Genomic DNA, 21,509 nt, shown 5'->3' on the forward strand with positions numbered 1-21,509 from the left:
AATGCAGGAGGCCTGAGAGACTCGAGTTGATCCCTGGGTCAGGAAGATCCCCTGGAGGAGGGCATGGCAACCCACTCCAGTATTCTTGCCTGGAGAATTCCATGGACAGAGGAGCCTGGCGGGTACTGTCCACATGGTCTCACAGAGTTGAACACGACTGAGCAACTGAGCACGCAGCAATTACATCTTCCCTATACCAACTATTTCTGCGTATTTGATCCTCTAGAAAAAAATCATGAGGATAATATGACATCCACAAAATCTCACATTTTATGGATGGAAAAACTGAAGCTCAGAGAGACAAGGGGATACATGCAAAGTCCCAGAGCTGATCAGCGACTAAGCCGGGATTGGGAATCAGTTAAGAATGTCAAACTCAAGTGTTTTTCTGCTTCAGCCCAACCTCAGTGATTTCCCCCATCTGCTACACACACACACACACACTTTGGGCCTGCCACTGCACTAGGTGCATAGAACTCACGTGTCCTTCATTATCTTGCAACGCTGTTATTTTGTTTTCACGCCCCATGTCCCATTAAACACTCTTGACAGGCAAGAGTCATGTCTTCCTCATGGTTGACTCTCCACAGTTTACCACAGATGCTGGTATACAGTGGGTGCTCCATACATGCCCGCTCAATGAAAGAATGCCTAAGACAACAAACGGGCAAATTCACTAAACCTTCTTTGAGAGGGTCAGTAAGTTGGTTGTTTTTCCTAGTAACCAGCTACATAAGCTCCCCCATTTTTCTTGTCATGTCTGTAGAGTCACTGCCATGTGGCAATGAAAACATCCGAGAAAAATGGTCATTTAAATCTAGAACATACGCCTCCCTTTTGCTATTATGGCTTACTAGCTAATCCCGTTCTCCCATACTGCAATCGAAGAAGCATCAGATGAAAACAAAGTTTCAAAGCAGAGTGGACTCCAGGGTGGAGGCCCAGAGGGGAGGGTGTCCTTCTTCATTCCAGGGGCCCCTCAGTGCCCTGGCTAAGGCCTTGCACATAGCAGGTGCTTAGATGCTCATAGAATGAATGAGTCAGTGTTGGGTATTTCAGGCAGGGGAGGGAGAATATCTCCCCAGGTCCCTTCACCCCAGTCTCACACACACACACACACTCATACATACCCTTAAATGCACACACTCACATACACAAGCCATTTTGGCGCAGGACAAGGAACCTGCTCAGAGGTGTAAGGGACCCCGGCATCCGTCAGTCTGGGAACAGGAGCCCTCGGCTCTGTTTTTTTCTCCTTCTTGACTTGGCTTCTCTCCTTGCCCTGGAGCTGAGGCAGTAACTAATATTGTTTCCTGGCCTAAATAGATAATTGCCCTTCTGGCTGGATAAAAGATGTCTCGCGGAGCAGAGTGAAATATCATTAATAAAGGAGACTGATTTACTCAGGAATTCCTCCAGAAGTGAGATTAATAAGCCATCCCCTGGTGTTAGATATAATCTTCAGTTCTTTCCTCACCGCATGACTTATTTTTGCAACAACTGCACTATTCTGTCATTAATCATTAGAGAAGGCCAACAGTTTATCTAGGCTAATGGGCCTGATACACAAACACAACAACTTTTTCCTCCCATTTGACAAGAGAGAAATTCAGGGGGAAAATTAATCAACTGTGTGTTTCTTTTTAAGGAAATAAGCTATCACTTTATCCAGGATTCCGATCATATACACACCTGAATATTTATATTCAATATAAATGAATATGCCATATGACTTCAGATGAAGACATACATATGGAGTATGACTGAATAGATAAATATGGAGCATGGCCACGTGTATGCATGCACACCACGTGATTCTGCATGTGCCTAAAATTATATGAGCTACATTTGTGTGTGAATGTATATAGGGCACAAATAAATACACAGTCTCAGAATTTGTGAATATCTGGCACAGCATTGTGTGCTCAGCTTTATACGTAAACAGGTAGGGGACATGAACCTATGTATGTGGAAGTATGCATAACATATGACTGTGTGTTTAAATGTATGTGCCTGTATATGATGTTATGTATGTAACTCTATGATAGATAATCTTTAGCATGTATATCCCAGCTAATGAATGTATGCTTAAAGTGTTTCCTATACTAAATCGAGGGGCTTCCCTGGTGGCTCAGCAGTGAAGAATTTGCCTGCAATGCAGGAGATGAAGGTTCAATCCACCTTATGGCTGCCACCCTGTCCATGGGATCCTCCAGGCAAGAATACTCGGAGTGACACCTTACCATCTAAGGTTCCTGCTGCTGCTGCTGTTAAGTCGCTTCAGTCGTGTCTGACTCTGTGCGACCCCATAGACGGCAGCCCACCAGGCTCCCCTGTCCCTGGGATTTTCTAGGCAAGAATACTGGAGTGTGTTGCCATTTCCTTCTCCAATGCATAAAAGTGAAAAGTGACAGTGAAGTTGCTCAGTCCTGTCTGACTCTTAGCGACCCCATGGACTGCAGCCTAGCAGGCTCCTCCATCCATGGGATTTTCCAGGAAAGAGTACTGGAGTGGGGTGCCATTGCCTTCTCCATCTAAGGTTCCTACCTGGTCTATATTGGAGCTGGACTGGAAGAGTTCTTGACAACCAGGCTCTGGAATTTCTTAGACTCGATTTTGTGGGGAGGGGGACACTGATGGGCTTCAGAAGTTCTGAGATCAGAGCTGGGCTTTAGGACAACAGCCCTGGGGACCCTCAGAGGCAGAACTGTGATGGTCCAGGAGAGACCTGGGGTGTTCATGGAGGCACTGAACTCCCAGGCCCTGCTGCCTCCTCCCTGGTCCTTCAGGAGCCCTACAGTGGGGCCCCAAGCCTGTGGGCATAGAGCCCACAGCCGCCCTGCCATCCCCTCCACTTCTGGCCACTGTCAATGGCAGCATTCAGCCAGATGGGTTCCTGTCCCTTGGCCAGAGAAATGCCTGATCCCAGTGGGAAGGTGAGAGGCCGCTAGGTGCTTATTTATAAACCAAGCTCCCTGTCCTTGTGGCGGGCAGTGAGGCAGTGCCCGTGTGGGCAGCCGGCCCTGAGCCTGAGCTCCGACAGAGCCCACGCTTGTCTGGGCGGCAGAGGGCCGCCAGCCTGGCCCCCGTCTTGGGCAGGGACTGGGCAGCAGTCTGCAGGCTTGGGTTGCATCCTTGCCCCCTCCCGGGGCCTCGGAGGAGTCGGGTGGTTACACAGGCATTTTTGATGTTGTCTCATGAAACCTGAGTGCTGAATCCTGAATTATAGCCACGCTCCACTTGGTGACTCGAAGGAATGCAAAATGGGGCGATGCTGGCCACTCCTGCCAATTGTAGTTCGGAGAATGTGGTATTTGTAGATGGAATTAGAGGCAGCTTTCATGTTAACAAACTGAAATGAGCAGGGTTTGGTTTTGCAAAGTAAACTCTTCTCAGTCTGAGCTGCCTGATGGTGGTCCAGGCTGCAGACATGCCATCTGACTCACGCGGGCCCTGACACCCACGCACACGCTCTCACAGCCAGGCCACGCACACATGGCTACACGTGCATGCACAGGGAGAGAGACAGCTCTGTCCCAGTGGTTCAGAGCTCAGAGCCGGCCTGGGTTCAAAGCCCAGCTCCACCACTTCATGAATGAGCTGAGTAACCTTGACCAAGTCTTTGGCACTAGAATGTCTTGACACTTCGCTTACACTTGCTTACAAAGAGAGAATCCACCTTGAACTTGAACTTTGAGCAGCCATGGTAGCGAACTAGAAGGGAAAACTGCCTTCTCTGTTCACTGTACTCATTTTTATCATGATATGCTTTTTTTTTACACCAAATGACCTTGATTTTTCCATTTCTGTTAGCAATCACAGGTTTCTTTTAAAAGTAAATTTAAGCTCACAAGTGAGTCGATTTAATGAAAAATTTTATAACCAGGAATGGTCAAAGTAGACTGTGGACTGCGGGAACATGGGTGAAGGAGGTCTTCTAATGACTGCAGTGTGGAAAAGGCTGTACTTTGCTTCAGTGCTTCTCCAGACATGGGCTGCCTGACCCCCTACACCTCTCTGTGGGAGTCAGAGTGCTGGGACAGTCTTAAACAGATTCTGCCAGGAGAGTCAGCGAGCCTGGGACCTGCCCTGGCCTTTGCAGGGTGGAGAGCCCCTTTTCTGCACCCTGCTGATTGGAGCCACTCTCTAAACAGCTAATCCAGCCTCCAACCCTCAGCTGGAGTTCTAGAAATTCAATAAGACATCTGGCTGGAGGGGAGGACTGCTTCAAGGGTCCTAATGGATGGATGCAGGGTGCTGTAGTACCTTCCTCAAGTGAGTTTCCAAATAAGGATGAGAGAGAAAAGGAAACACAGAGGGACCACACACACACCCGGAAGACACATACACACACACACACACACAAACACACACACACACAACACGCATGTGCAAACACAACACATATGTGAAAACGCATACTCATGCATGCAAACACAGAAGACACATGCATGCAAACGCATAAACATGACACACACATGCAAACACATGAAACACACACGTGCAAACATACACACATGCAAACATACATACAAGACATACATGCTAACACGCACATGCATGCAAACACATACACACAAGACGCATACATTCAAATACACACATGCATGCAAGCACATGCATATAAGACACACACACACAAACACACATACATGCAAACACATACACACAAGATACACACATGCAAGCACATGCACACAAGACACATGCATGAAACATGCACAACACACACATGCAAACACACACATACAAGACACATATAAGGCACATACATACAAACACACATGCAAACACACACATAAGACATATACATGCAAATACACATTCACACAAGACACATGCAAACACATGCACAAGACACACATTCATGTAAGCACACATGTATGCAAACATGCATGCAGGCACAAATACACACATGAACATGCACGTGCAAACACACGCAAACACACGACTGCTTCCTCCCTCTAAGGACCAGATCCTGGGGGAGGCCAGGGCAGTGAAGAGATGGGCTCCTCCAGAGGTTGACTTCTCTCCAGCCCAAGGCGCTCTTCCCTCCTCCCAAAATGGAAGTCGTGAGTAACTCCACACAGCGGCTGACAGAAAAGGTATTTGCTCCGTCCTGGCCTAATTACAGGGGCCATCCTGGGTCTGGCCCGGCCAGTCCAACCCTTCCCTGCTTCCCTGCCATCTACTTTCCCGTGTGCTGGGGCGTCTCTGGCCAACCCGTTTCCCGGACATGGTGTCCATTACGGCTCAATTACCTGGCAGGGCCGTGGCCTTTGAAGTGGCTGCAGAGGCCGCCGGGAGGCTATTTTTCTCTCACCTGTCACCACTTATTTTCCTGGGCTCCTGGCCTGTGGCCCGACATTTTAAACTAATGGGGATTAAATAATCCAGCTGTAATACAAATGCCCACTACTGGCCCCTGAGTCCACCTCAGAGTCATTAAGACCTCAGCCAGAGCTGGCAGGCGCTCCCTCTGGAAGGGGTAAAGAGAGGCCGGGCAGCACATTCTGGATTTTTTTTATTGCCTCCTCATTATAGCTATTATCCACAAACACAACCGCTAATGAGAGGGCTGAGGAATTTGGGAGAGGAAAGGTTTCATTTGGGCTAGAGAAGGAAGCCATCGTCTGCCCTGAAATAGCAATGCCATGTCTGAGAGCGCTCTCTCCCCCGAATACCCCCCAACCCAGGGTGTAAGCCATGGAACCATGGGCAGAAGGGGGCAGGAAAGAGACCTTTGAGCTGTGGTTCTGAGACCTGAAAAGGGATGTCCACCTCTCACCCATGGACTTGGCAATACTTACTGCGCATGGCCGAGTGTCCAAGTCTGTGTTAGTGCTGGGGCGGGGGAGCGGTACTGTCTAATTTGTCACACAAACCAAGACACTTCTGAGAGTGAAAGGGAGATGCTATAACAATTTCTCCAGGACAACCACTAGGAATGTCGTGGGCCAGGACAAGAATGAAAGGCCAGGCACTCACCTGGGTGGCAAAATTTAAGGGGTGCTTCCTTGGTGGCTCAGTCGTAAAGAATCCACCTGTCAATGCAGGAGATGCAGGTTCAATCCCTGGGTCAGGAAGATCCCCTGGAGTAGAAAATGGCAACCTACTCCTGTATTCTTGCCTGGGAAATCCCATGGACATAGGAGCCTGGTGGGCTACAGTCCGTGGGGTAGCAAAAGAGTCTGACTTAGCAATTAAACAGTGACAACAACATACTTAGTCCTCAAGATAAATATTTTAATGTGCTATTTTCTTAAAAAATCAAAATTAAGTCTCCCAAAATTCCACAATGAACAAAATATCAAAGTGTTGCATAAAGATTTCCCTGGTGGTCCAGTGGTTGGGACTTCACCTTCAAATGCAGAGCCTGCAGGTTCTATCCCTGGTCAGGGAAATAAGATGCTACATGCCTTGAGGCAAAAAAAAAACAAAAAATAAAAATGGAAGCAATATTGTAACAAATTCAGTAAAGACTTAAAAAATGGTCCACATCAAAAAAATCTTTAGAGAAAAAAGTTAAATGAAAGCAGGTCTGACAGGGCTGGGATTAGGGTGAGGAAAATGAGGTCAAATTGTGCAAGTGGAGGGTCAGATCTTGTCTTTAAAATGTTAATATGTTCATTGTGGATATTTTGGACTTTTAAAAATATTATATGAAAATATTTCTCTTAATGACTGAATCTTCTTTAATCTTGCAACCTAGGCTTTGCCAAAGCTGGTTTGGAAAATGAAAGCCGTATCTGATCCCAGCTCTTGCCTCCTTTTTCCCGTCATCTGGTCTCTGGCCAATGAACTCCCTGGTTCCTGATCTCTCTTACTTCTGAGCATCCGTCCAGGCTGTTCCCTCTTCTTCCAACTCTCCCATTCCCAGGGCTTCCCCAGTGGCTCAGTCGTATAGAATCTGCTGCAATGCGGGAGATGTAGGTTCAGTCCCTGGGTTGGCAAGACCTCCTGGAGGAGGAAATGGTAACCCACTCCAGCATTCTTGCCTGCAAAATTCCACGGACAGAGAAGTCTGACGGGCTACAGTTCATGGGCTTGCAAAAGAGTCAGGTATGACTGAGCAGGCGTGCTATTGTAATTATCATCATTCTAACAAATAATAATATCAAGTAAGAGGACTTCTCAGATGGAAAGGTACTTGCTAAGAAATAGACAGGTAAAATGGAGCAAAGATTTTCTTCCTAAGAAAAGATTATGGGCTCCAATTAGTGGGTGTACAACAGTTTTTTTTTTTTTTTTAAGTCAATGAAACTCTCCTGTTCCCTTCCCTGTAACAGTGACAAAAGCGGACATTCATAGTCATGTCCAGTGAGTCAGTCCTTGAGCTAAACACGTAACATATGTCTGCTGTCATGTTCAACGCGTGGGCTCTGGGTTCAGATTGTAGCTCTGGCTGTCTCTGACTACATGTCCTAGTCAAGTTAGTAAACCTTTTTGGGCCTTGGATTCCTCAGTTATAAAATGGAAATTAATAACACACATTGATGGAGTTATTGTGAGGACAGAATAGGTTAAACCATGGAAAGTATGTCGTATTTGACACTCAGACTTCCCAGGTTTTGGCATCTAGAGTCCCACATTCCAGGAAATGTCTCAGTCCCTAGCAAACCAGGATGGCTGGTCACTCTAACTGGGGATGTTCAATCAAAGATGAAATGAGACATTTTTAGATTTAAAAAGCTAATAAAGTATGTCCCCTTCAGGTCTGTACTACAAAGAATGCTGAAGACCACTCTTCAGATTAAAGGGAAATGGTACCAGATATAAACTTGAATATTCACAAAGAATAATAAGCATAGAAATGGGAAATATGTGAATAAATATAAAAGTATTTTTTCTCTGCATTTCTTTAGCATATATAGAATTGCTTAAAGCAAAATATTATGGCATGGCAGGGTGGGGGCTATAATACATGTAGATGTGTTTAATATAACAATAATAGCATAAAGGATGGGTGGATACAGAGGTAGCAGGGGCAGCAAATGGACTTATAAGTTGCAGGTTTTTTCCATTTCACATCAAGTAGTGCAATATTACTCTCGGCGTACTGTGGAAATGGAAGGATATAAGCTGAAATCCTTAGAGCAACCACTGAAAAATATAACTAAAAAAGTACATGGCTAAAAAGGTAATACATAAATTAGAACTGAATTTTTAAAATATATTTAACTAATCCAAAGGAAGGCAGAAAGAAGGACAAGGGGATAAAACTTGAGGGGACAAATAATAAATAATAACAGAATAAAAGAAAAATGACAACAAAAATACAGTAAAGTGGTGGATATAAATCCAACCATAACCAGCTCTCATTAAATGTTTATAGGATACCTGTGTATATACATGGGGATTCCCTTGTAGCTCAGTTGGTAAAGAATCTGCCTGCAATGCAGAAGACCCAGGTTCGATTCCTGGTTCGGGAAGATCCTCTGGAGGAGGAAATGGCAACCCACCCCAGTATTCTTGCCTGGAGAATCCCATGGACAGAGGAGCATGGCAGGGTATAGTCCACAGGGTTGCAAAGAGTCGGACACGACTTAATGAGTAAATCACCATAAAGGGTTAATATCTGAAATATATAAACAGCTCATACAACTCAATGTCAAAAAAGCAAACAATTCAATTTTAAAATGGGCAGAAGACTGGAAAAAATATTTTTCCAAAAAGGAAATGCAGATGGCCAACAGGCACATTAAAAGATGTTCAACATTGCTAATCATTAGAGAAATGCAAATTAAAACCACAATGAAATACCACCTCACACTTGTCAGAATCGCTAGCACTAAAAAAAAAAAAAATGTTGGTGAGGAAAAGGGAACCCTCACACACCCTTGGTGGGAAGGTAAATTGGTGCAGCCACTGTGCAAAATAGCATGGAGTTTTCTCAGAAAACTAAGACTAGAAATACCATATGACTCAGTAGTTCCACTCCTGGGTAGATATCAGAAAAAAAAAATGAAAACACTAATTAGAAAAGATGCACACATCTCAATATTCTTAGCAGTATTATATATAATAGCCAAGATATGGAAGCACCTATGTGTTTATCAATAGATGAATGGATAAAGAAGATATGGTGTGCATACACAATGAAATACTACTCAGCCATAAAAAGAATGAAATTTGCAACAAGATGGACTTGAAGGGTAGTATGCTAAGTGAAGTAAGTCAGACAGAGAAAGACAAATACTGTATGATGTTACTTATGTGTGGAATCTTAAAGCAAACTATTGCACTCATCTCACATGCTAGTAAAGTAATGCTCAGAGTTCTCCAAGCCAGGCTTCAGCAATACATGAACTGTGAACTTCCTGATGTTCAAGCTGGTTTTAGAAAAGGCAGAGGAACCAGAGATCAAATTGCCAACATCCGCTGGATCATGGAAAAAGCAAGAGAGTTCCAGAAAAACATCTATTTCTGCTTTATTGACTATGCCAAAGCCTCACAATAAACTGTGGAAAATTCTGAAAGAGTTGGCAATACCAGACCACCTGACCTGCCTCTTGAGAAACCTGTATGCAGCTCAGGAAGCAACAGTTAGAACTGGACATGGAACAACAGGCTGGTTCCAAATAGGAAAAGGAGTACATCAAGGCTGTATATTGTCACCCTGCTTATTTAACTTATATGCAGAGTACATCATGAGAAACGCTGGACTGGAAAAAACACAAGCTGGAATCAAGATTGCCGGGAGAAATATCAATAACCTCAGATATGCAGATGACACCACCCTTATGGCAGAAAGTGAAGAGGAACTCAAAAGCCTCTTGATGAAAATGAAAGAGGAGAGTGAAAAAGTTGGCTTAAAGCTCAACATTCAGAAAACGAAGATCATGGTATCTGGTCCCATCACTTCATGGGAAATAGATGGGGAAACAGTGGACACAGTGTCAGACTTTATTTTTTGGGGCTCCAAAATCACTGCAGATGGTGACTGCAGCCATGAAGTTAAAAGACGCTTACTCCTTGGAAGGAAAGTTATGACCAACCTAGACAGCATATTAAAAAGCAGAGATATTACTTTGCCAACAAAGGTCCGTCTAGTCAAGGCTATGGTTTTTCCTGTGGTCATGTATGGATGTGAGAGTTGGACTGTGAAGAAGGCTGAGTGCCGAAGAATTGATGCTTTTGAACTGTGGTGTTGTAGAAGACTCTTGGGAGTCCCTTGGACTGCAAGGAGATCCAACCAGTCCATTCTGAAGGAGATCAGCCCTGGGATTTCTTTGGAAGGAATGATGCTAAAGCTGAAACTTCAGTACTTTGGCCACCTCATGCGAAGAGTTGACTCATTGGAAAAGACTCTGATGCTGGAAGGGACTGAGGGCAGGAGGAGAAGGGGACGACAGAGGATGAGATGGCTGGATGGCATCACTGACTCGATGGACGTGAGTCTCAGTGAACTCCGGGAGTTGGTGATGGACAGGGAGGCCTGATGGCTGGGATTCATGGGGTCACAAAGAGTCGGACACGACTGTGCAACTGAATTGAACTGAAAGCAAAGTGAAGTGAAGTCGCTCAGTCGTGTCCGACTCTTTGCAACCCCGTGGACTGTAGCCCACCAGGCTCCTCTGTCCATGGGATTCTCCAGGCAAGAATACTGGAGTGGGTTGCCATTTCCTTCTCCAGGGGATCTTCCCGACCCAGGGATGGAACCTAGGTCTCCTGCATTGCAGGCAGATGCTTTAACCTCTGAGCCACCAGGGAAGCCCAACTGAAAGCAAACTAGTGAATAAAACAAAAAAGAAACAGAATCACAGATATAGAGAAACATTTGAAATGTTAAGGATTGTGTAGAATATACTTAAAACTCCTCCTCTCCCCACTCTGTGTGTGGGTACCTCTGTGTGCACATATGAGGGTACACATATGAGTGTGTTGTATGTGTGCGCATGTGTGTCTGGCATGTGTGAATCAGCACTCTTTCACAAGCATTATCCCCTGCATGTTCACTAGTATCTGATGGAGCAAGGGGAGAGGACAGCCCCGTTTCCCAGCCTCTACTCTTTCCCTGGGGCCAGGAGGGTGGCATGTCCCCGCCATACCCACCAGCCACGTTCAAATCACATCCCACCTGGTGACTCTGGTGGCCCCGTGTCTGAGTGCAGAAAGGTCAGAGACAGGGTTTTAGAGACACTCATGATTACCTCCTGGATGACCTCGGAGACAGGCTGTTTGGGGACTGACACCTTTCTAAACATAGCACGGGAGAAGGGCCGACATCCCGTTCGTCACCAAAGCCACTTACTTACCCGCCCCAGACAGACCCACATGCCAACAGGAGCCACTTATAGCCACCTTCAAAGGGGCCCAGAGTGGGTGCAGCGCCCAGGGGGAGAGAGGGTGTGACGCTGTGGCCTGAGGTCTCTTGGCCAGAGAGGAATCTCTGGAGCCTGACACTTAAAGAGGCCAGGGGGCCTGCCTTCAAATTCTAACTCTGCCCCTTCAGTGTGACATCTAATCACTGCTCTGAGCCTCCTTTGTCCCATTGGCAAAACGGGGATATCGTTGCCCTGACCGTTCCTAGGAAGCAGACCTTGCTGCCAGGGCTAAGGCCTGGAATTGACACCCCACCCCACCCTTGACCTCTCCGGCTCAGAAACTGGTGAGAGTGTTTTGTCTGGGGCAGGGGTAGCTATGGGCATTCTCAGAATCACGGGTGTGCATAAATGTTCTGACTCAACACCACATGTGCTGTTTGTCTTTGGGTGAACTGCTTTCCCTCTCTGGGCTGCCCCTGTCCTTCCAGACCTATTTTGAGCCCTGCTTCAGCCACTGGTCACTAATGCCTGCATAAAAGAGGCTACGTCCCAAGTCGGGCTGGTCTTCCTTGTGGTCTAATTGCCCCAGAGCCGGCCCAGCCCTGGGTCCCCAGGAGGGCTTGGGAGCCTCCAGTAATGCAGACAAGGCCCGGCTCCCTTGCTCTTGGCACACATTCTCATTTTTACCAGGGGCCCAGTTGCTTCCATGCTGCCCTCAGGCTTCTGTCAATGCAAATTAATTCACTCCAAAGTGGTAGAGACTAAATGTGTCTCCAGACTCATTGCTTTTTCAAAGAGGAGCTGAAAGGGGCAATGCTTAACCTGGCAGCATGACTGGGCAGGGGTGGCACCTCAGAGGCCCACAGGGAAGGTGTCTAGAAGCAGAAGCTCCTAAATCATGCTGTGTGAGTACTCAGTCATGTCCGACTCTTTGCGATCTCTTGGACTGTAGCCCGTGGAATTTTTCAGGCAAGGATACTGGAACGGGTTGCCATTTCCTCCTCCAGGGGATCTTCCCGACCCAGGGATCGAACCCACATATCCTGTGTCTCCTGCATTGCAGACGGATTCTTTACCACTGAGTCATCAGGGAAGCCCCTCCTAAAGTCATAGGTCAGAGCTAACAGCTATGTCCCCCACTGGGCCCAGGTGGTTAGGATTCCTCAGGGCTTTCTGTTTTGGTTGTCCCAGTACCACTGGGTGGCAGGAGAGATGGGATCCAGGGCATCAGATGCAGGTGGACCTCCATCCTCAGGCAAGTCCTGCGGGGGCAAAGGGGCTGTTCTGGGGGAGTATGGGACATGCATGGGACCTTTTGGTTCTTAATGGCCCCTCTGACCCTGGGCTCAGCCTCCCAAGACATTGTGCCCTGGGGCAATGGGCACTCCAGGAAGTGGCCCTCCCCAGTTTTGGAGTCACAGAGCCCACATTTGCATATTGTCTATGCCCTCATTTGGAGAGTACAACTTTGGGCAAGCATTCCCCTTTCTGAGCCTCAGTTTCCTCATCTGCAAAATAGGAATACTATTTCCTTCCTCATGGGCTTGTGTGAAGGCTTTCATGAGCTGAGCCACAGAGCCAGATCCAGCTCTTTACAAATGGAGGCATCCACGGTAATGGTGACAGCGGGGAAAAGGAAGAAGAGGAAGAGGACCACATTAGAGGTGGTGATGGTTCAGAAAGCTGGCCTTAGCCCTGTCAGCCTGAGCCCGGGTCGGGGGGCAGGGCAGGCTGGCAGCTCCTCTCCCTGCCAACAATGCTCTTTGCCATCAGCGACATCTGGCTCTCTGCCCTGGATGTGTATTAGGAGTGATTACGTGTCCCTTTAAATTCTGGGAGCTGTCGCTAACGGGTGCTGAGGTTTATCTGCACCGTTTATTTCAGCTCCCTTGCAGCCCCTGCCCATCTCTCCGGAGAGGGGCAGGGGAGGAGAGACACCTGCTCAGTGTGTTTAATTTCCATGAAGAGCGTGCTTCCTGAGAAGGAGGCCCTTTGAAGTGCTCTGGGTTGGCTGGAAATGAGTCCCAGGAGGCAGCCCCCACCCCAGACATGGGGCTCCCCCTTTCTGGAGATGGGGAGGAAGAGGGACCCTTTCTAAAGGGAGAATCAAATTGGTTGGAAATTAGGATGGAAGAGAAAAATGATGATGAATCTGACTTGGGGGTGAAGACAGAGTGGGCTTTGGGGTCCAGCCAGCCTGGGCTTCGGTCACCTGCTGGTCACATTCTGGTTGAGTCTTGGGGTACATTTCCTAAGTGCATGTGTGTGTGTACACTCAGCTGCAACGAACTCTGTGACCCATGGACTGTAGCCCGCCAGGCTCCTCTGTCCAAGGAATTTTCCAGAATTTGCAAGAATACTGGAACGGGTTGCCATTTCCTTCTCCAGGGAATCTTCCTGACCCAGGGATCGAACCCATGTCTCTTGCATCTCCTGCACTGGCAGGTAGATTCTTTACCAGCTGAACCACCAGAAAGGGAAAGCTGAGCCCCATCCCCAACACACACACACACACACACACACACACACACATTTGCAGAGTTGGGAGGATTAAACATGCTAGAGAATGTTGGATCCAAATCACAAAGGTTGACAGTCTCACAACCACCCAGAACATATGTGGAGCCAAGTTCAAGAAGCCCCACTTCTTAATGTTCCTCCCCCAGCTGTATGGCCCATTGTGGGGGCCCCTCCCAGAGTTGTGTGGATTCTCCACACAACTAGCCCTGTCTGCACACCGCCACTCCTCAGGGCCAGGGGCACACATGCCAAGATTGTATCCCACCTTTGAGGGGGGATAGACTCAGAGAAGAGAACCACAGGGGTCCTGAAGGACCATTTAGGCAAGAAATCATAGGTCCTAGGCACCCAGAGCATCAACCAGAAATGGGAGTGCACTCTCTCTTTGACTCTTGACCCTCATCTCCGAAGAAGCATCACCTTGTGGGGGCGGGGGCATGGCTGCCGGATGGACAAAGCTGGACTCCTCCTGCTGGGTCTCCATGGAGTGCTGAGGTCAGGATCTGGGGAGTATGGGGATAAATGGCTGCCATTAGCTACTCTCAGTGGGAGCAGAAGGGGGCACAGCTATTTTAGAAGGCAGTTTGGCCGTGGTTACTAAAATTCCAATTGGCCTTCCAGATGGCACTAGTGGTAAAGAATCTGCCTGCCAATGCAGGAGACAGAAGAGACACAATTTTGATCCCTAGGTCAGGATGATCCCCTGGAGGAAGCCATGGCAACCCACTCCAGTATTCTTGCCTGGAGAATCCCCATAGACAGAGGAGCCTGGCAGGCTACAGTCCATGGGGTTGCAAAGAGTCAGACACGACTGAGACGACTTAGCCTCCATGCACATGGTGACGCCACAAAGAAACATACCACTGTGTCCAAAGAGGTGGGTGCAGAGGTCACAACATGACTTATAAAAGTTGAAAAACTAGAAGCAAACTTAATGTCCATCAGGCGGGGAATGTCTGATTAAACCAGTGTGGCCACGCTGTGAAACACTGTGCAGTCATTAAAGAATAATGTAAGTCTATACGTTCTCACAAGGGGCAGTTGTGAAGGCGTGTTTTGGGGCAGAAAGAAGCATAGTAGTTTGAGCCAATTTATAGCAAATCAAAGCAAAACGTGTATATATCAAATAGAGAGCTAGTGGAAAGCTGCTGTCTAGCACATGGGGCTCAACTCAGCGCCCTAGTGATGACCTAGAGGGGTGGGATGGTGGGTGGGGGAAAGGTTTAAGATGGAGTGTTAGTCACTCAGTCGTGTCTGACTCTTTGCAGCCCCATGGGTGATTGTGCAACAGACTCCTCTGTCCATGGAATTCTCCAGGCAAGAATACTGGAGTGGGTAACCATTCTTTTCTCCATGGGATCTTCCCAACCCAGGATTGAACCCAGGTCCCCTGCATTGCAGGCAGATTCTTTACCATCTGAGTCACAAGGGGAGCCGAGAGAACCCCCTCAAAAGTGAAGGGACATACATATACATATGGCTGATTCACTGTTGTATAGCAGAAACAAAACAGCATTGTAAAGCAATTATTCTCCAATAAAAACAAACAAGCAAACAAAAAACGTCATCATATATTTCCACAAGAATAGGCACATGTCTGTAAACACACAGAAACATGTCTGGAAAAATTCACAGTATGATACCAGAGATTATCTCTGTGGAGTGGATTAGGGGGCCAGGACTAGGAGACAGGGGTCAAAGGAACTTGAATCTGTGACGTGTGAAGGTCTGCACGTGGTCCTGTGTTCCTTACGTCACTAACATTTAATCTACATTTTTGCTGAGTGGACACTTTTTGAAATACGTCTATGTTTCCTTTCCTTTAATCTTTAGAGCATGTGACAGTCTCCAAAGTGTTTCTCACTCAGAGTTTTTAAATCGGCAGAGCCAAGAGAACCCCCATTTCACAGAAGGGAAAAAGAAGTTTCCTTATAGGGACTAATCAAAAACCTTCAAATTCCCTCCTAGTGAGAACTCTACCTAGGAACATTAAGAAGGTGGCATGTATGAAAAACATCTAATTTCTTTAAAGAGATAGAAAAAAAAAAAGAAACCCTTATTCTCCTTATCAGTATTCTTTAGCTGATGAAATGTGCTCATCTGAGTGTCCTGCTTCTGCCTGGAAGCCCTGCCTCACTCTTAGGAAGCCATCCTGACTGCCCCAGTCTCAATCACTTCTCCTTCCTCTGCCTCTGTGTCTATGAGAACCAGCTCTGTGTATCCACAGGAGTATTTAGTGTGCATCCTCTATATACTAGTGGCATTAAGCATTTTTTAAATGAACATGAAATATTTAGGAAATAACTAAATGCTAAATCATACAGTATTGACAGTAAATTATTCAAAGCTTAATTATTTGGAAACCTCGCTAGTCCAAAATAGAACCCTAGGATGTTGTTGCTTTAGCCATACGTGTTTACTCACAGAAGATTTCCATGAAGTCCTACTTAGGGCTTAATTCCTCTTACTTGACAAATTATTCTAACAATCACAGTGATGTGGTTTTTCAAATCTAAAGAAGAAACACAGATTAGAGTGGGGAGAGACATGGTGTTTCAGCAGTGGTACATCAGGAAATGACAGCCCACATCCTGACAGGAAAATGAGAGAGACTTGAAATAACAGAGCCCTGTGGGACATTAAGGGCAAAGACCCACAGTACCTCCACACCTGGGTGTCTTGAGCACACTCTCAAGGTATTGAAGCACAGAACAATGACATAATTTAATTCATCCTTAAAAAAGATTAAATGTTATTCAGAGTTCTCTAACAGATAGGCTTATATATGACCAATTTGAGAAAATTTTTCCTGGAAAAAAATTAAGAAAAAGTTGTATCTAGAAAGCACAGCCTTCGATTATCTTTAATTGTCTAAAACTTCAAATATGTGAAGAAGCTTTATTGCTCCATGATTCTGGATAACTAAGGTGGAACAGATTACAGCTGATGGTTCCATGAAGTCTCAGTTTCCATTCCATGGAAGACTCATGTTCAGTGACTGCACCCATAACTCATGGCTCAGCAGATGAAGATTCCCATCAGATCACAGGCTAACAACTCAGAACTGACCTTCACCCAGGCCTCTGCCTGGCACGCAGCTCTATCTCTGAGACTCCAGTGGGATCAGAGTGAGCTAGAAAAAAGTATCTGAAATATATAACAAAAAACCCGAGTGATGGGCGTCTCTAGTCTAAATTAAACAATGCCTGAGAGGAGGTGGGAGGCGGATTTATAGACATGAAAGAGACAGAATGGCAGAAACCCAGACTCTAGGTCTTTGTGTGTCAGAAAGCCACAAGCCCATTGAGAATGTCAAGGTTCAACATGCCAAAGATAGTTCATTTGGACGGTGATCACCTGCTAATGTCTGTTGGGGTAAAGAGATTCAGAGGCCAGGTCCAGACTCAATGAGAAAGACTGTAAGTGATAGGCTATCCATTATTGATGTCTGCCACAAGTGCAGTGAGAGGGGGCAGAGAGCCTGCTAAGATTTGCTATCCCTGCTCTAGTCTAATGCCATTATTAAACAATTGGGGTGGTGGGTGGTCCGGAGAAAAGAGGGATTTGCCTAAGTCATCCAGCCAGAAGGAAGGAGACAGTTTAGAACTGTGCTGTCCAATACGGTGGCCACTAGCCACATGTGGCTACTTATCACTTGAAATGCAATTGGTCTGAATTAAGATGTATAAATATAAAACACTCATTGGATTTTGAAGACTTAATAGGAAATACCTCATTAACATTTTTATATTGATTCCATGCTGAAATGATAATATTTTGGACATACTGAGCTGAATAAACTGTATTAATAAATTAATGTCACCTGTTTCATTTTACTTTCTTAAAATGTGGCTACTAGAGAATTTTAAATGACATTTGTGGCTCACATTACATTTCTATGAAACAGCACTGTGTTAGAACAAAGCAGAGGCTCTCTGCCAGGCAGAGGGGAGCCAACTAGGACTAATTATCCTAATCTAGGAGGTCGTCCTGGGAGAGGGCAAGATCCAAAAACATTTCGGTTAATTCAAGGAACTCGGTCCAACTTTATTGTCTTAAGGTGATTAAAATATGGGGCCAAATGGCTAGACCACCTCAGAAGTTAAAGTCACTCCTGCATCCCTCCCCTGCGTCCTCCCACCGTCTACGGTACATTCTGTGCCCCAGGCATCTGTGCTTGCCTGCCTCCACATCTCATCTCACTCAAAGAAGGATGCCATCCCACTTGATAGATCCTTCAGCTGCACCAACTGGGGCTTCCAGATTCCAGGTAACTTGCCCAAGTTTACAAAACCCAGGCAGTGACAGAGAAGTCAGTGCTCCTTCCTCCATGTCCTTTCTCCATGAAGGAGAAACAACTCTTCAGCTGGTGCCTTTTTTTAGGGCCAGGCTAAGCCAAAGAACTGTATTCATCCTGAAAAGCTCTGAATGGAATTTAGCCTTGCAATAAACCATAATCAAAACCTGACTTTTCAAAGCAGGGAGGGAAAGACCTCCCCCACCCCGCCCCCGTTAGTCCTTTATTCAAATTTCCCTCAAGAAGAAGATGGGGCATGGCTACACACGCATTTGGTGAGTATAAGCCTTGGGTGGCCGTGTGCGGATCAATGTGACTTTCTCTAGAACTCAGTGTCCCTGTCTCTGCATTAGGAAAGTTGTGGTGATTTCATTCGACCCCTCCAACCTCCTCAATTCCAGAAAATCTGCTCTGCTTCCAGGCTGGTGACTTGGGGATGCTTGATGGGCTTAGATCTAAGAATAGTTGAGTGAGATATCAGAGATTTAAGGACAAGGTTGGTGACAAGGCTTAGCTTTCCCAGCTCTGGGGCACCAGGGTCCTCAAAAACCCTGAGGCACCATTGGGCAGGATGTTCACTGCACCAGAGCATCCCTAAACAAAGCTAGTAGGAGAATAACTCCACTCCATCCTCCCAGCCAAGTTCCTGGTGCGGGAGCCTCATCTGGCCTGAGGAAGGTGCATCTGTCTTTATGAGCACAAAGGCACCTTGTGGGGAAGTGGGGGCTCCTGGCACTGTCCTCCCACTGAGTACTCACTCCCAAAATGATACCACCCACTCTTTTTTCTTCTCCCCTAACGAAATCAACCCTGAGGTAGTGTCCATTCCAGAATTTGGTGTATCTTGTGGTCAGAGGCTTGAGAGGCATGTGCATCAATAGTGATCTCGGAGCCAAAGGTAGCCAAAGATAGCCAAAGGTACAGGGGCTGAATGCCCAGGGGCATTCAGGTGTGTGCAGAAGCCAGGAGACCAGCCCAACGACCCAGGGACCATCTCTGGACCTGGGCTTGAACAGCCTCACAGTCCAGGAGCCACTCCACCACTAGCCCCTCATGTAGCTCTGGACAAGTCACTATCTTTTCCTGAGCCTCAGTGTTCTCTTCGGTCAAATGGGGGTGTTTCTCCCAGGGCTCCGCTGAAGGTCCGTGGAAAGGTGGCTGTGGGAAGCACTTGACAGGCCATAGAGCCCAGCCATGGGCAACTGACATGCGCAGTTCAGGGTGTGCAGAAGTTCTGTTGTCCCTGGGGCCTCCCTGGATGACTCTACCCATCCTATCCCTGGCCCTGAACACACAGACTGCCTGCTCTTCGTCCTCACGACCTTCCTGGCGCATGTAAGCCCTGCAGAGCTGCACCCTGCTCTCCTCGAGGATGATGGATGATGAGACACAGGGATGGGGTAACATTAAACACACTCCTCAAATCGTAATAGAAATTGTCAGCCCCATCTTCAGAGAACTTGAGGGCCAGCCTCCTCTACCCACTGTGGCCCAGCTGCAGGGGGCACTTTGAGGTGGCTGAGGCTTGGTGTTTTTCTTTCTTTTTTGGGACATGGCTCAACTTAGGGGACAGAGAATGGGCCCCTGAAAGCTGATGCAAGGTCATGCATACACCCGCAGAGCTGGGCATGACCTTCACGGGTGCCGAGCTCTTGGTCCACTCCAGGGATCCCTCAGTCTGCAATGTGGGGGCTGACGAGAGGTGACATACCTATCCAGCCACACTCTGAGGCTCAGAAGGGCCTTGGCTCCCAAAATCAAGGCCAAGACCAGGCAAGTACTGTCTGGGTGTTAATCAGCTGCCATCTGAGGCGTGCAGATCATTCAAGGTGACGGCTGACCCAGCCACTTTCTGTAATTGGGATCAAGTGCCCTCTTGGTATCTGGAGAGGAGGCTCTGGGGCATAAAAGACTCGCCAAGGTCTGGCCTCTCGACTCCCCAGGAGGATAGGGGGTCTTGGCTACCCCCACTTACCAGTCCCATCCCCCACTGCAGCCCACTATGGTCTCCCCGTCTTGGCTGCCGGCCCTGGAGGCTGAAGGAGAGTGAGGACAAGAAGCTAGGAGCCTGCTTCTCCTGGGCACAGCACAAGGCAGGACTTCTTTCCTCGGGACTCCCCTTCTGCCTCTGACTTTCTTGGCACAGATACCAGCTTGAGTCAGACAGATCTGGGGTTCTATCCAGCTCTGCCACTTACCATCTGGAAGCAGGTGCCAAGGCTTCCTGAGCCTCAGTTTCATATCTACAAAATGGGCATCTTCTATCACCCAGCCAGTGTGGTGAATGATGTCTGGCATTGATGCTTCAATAAGATTAACCCCATCCCACATACCCTCTCTGCATAAAATGGGGGGAATAATGCCAGCCTGCCCAACTTCCTAATTTAGCAACGGGTGTTCACATTCTAATTTAGCTCTAAAATGCTATACAAATATTTCTTGTTATTACATCAATAATAAAAATTAACATTGAGAATAGGAGGAGAAGGGGATGACAGAGGATGAGATGGTTGGATGGCATCATCGACTCGATGGACATGAGTTTGAGCGAACTCTGGGAGACAGTGAAGGAGGGAAGCCTGGCGTGCTGAGTTCATGGGGTTGCAAAGAATTGAACACAACTCAGTGACTGAACAACAATAATAGCCAACACCTTGTGAGAGGTTAACTGTATGTGTCCAGCTAAATAGGTATCTGTGCTAAACAGATTCCTTTCTTTGCATTGTTCACTTGAATCCTCACATCAATTCAAACCAGTGTGTACAACGGTCATTCCCATTTTACAGATGGGGAAACTGAGGCATAGACAAGTTGAGGAGTCTGTCCAAGATCACAGAGGATGGAGTGGCCCAGACTTGAAGTCAAGGCTGACTTACTCCAGAGCCTGCATTCTTGACAACTGAGCCCGCTGCCCTCATTAGCTGTGCAATATCTTTTACAGATGTCCCCACCGCCCCACCACAGAACCCAGCCTCATGCTAGGGGCTCCTACCTGGACAAAGACAGGCCCTGTCCCTAAAGCCCTGGTTCAGCCCAGGTGCCATCCCCTGTCTGTCCCATGATGCCCATCTCAGAGGCTGTGCCCGAAGGTACTGGTAGAGGGCAAGAGGGCCGGTCCTGGGAGGGCCACTGTGATCCTGGCTCCCTCCTTTCTCCTACCCCATCCATTGATCTCAACAAGGGTTGAACTCTGGCAGCCTGTCCTTAGGTTGAGAAGCCAGTTGTGGCCCCTGCCTCCCACCCTCCCACCATCGCATTATTGGTGTTGAGTCAAATGGTGCAAAGTGAGGTTTGGGGGAACCTGTCTTTTTCCCTTGAGTATCACTCCACCTCTGCCTAGCATCTGCTGTGCCTGGAAGTATGCAGAGACTTTTAGCATTTTACAGAAGCTGAAAACTTTGTGAAAAACACAGAAGTGATGTGGG

The sequence above is a fragment of the Bos mutus genome, chromosome 18 (genome assembly GCF_027580195.1).
Source record: "Bos mutus isolate GX-2022 chromosome 18, NWIPB_WYAK_1.1, whole genome shotgun sequence".
NCBI lineage: Eukaryota > Metazoa > Chordata > Mammalia > Artiodactyla > Bovidae > Bos > Bos mutus.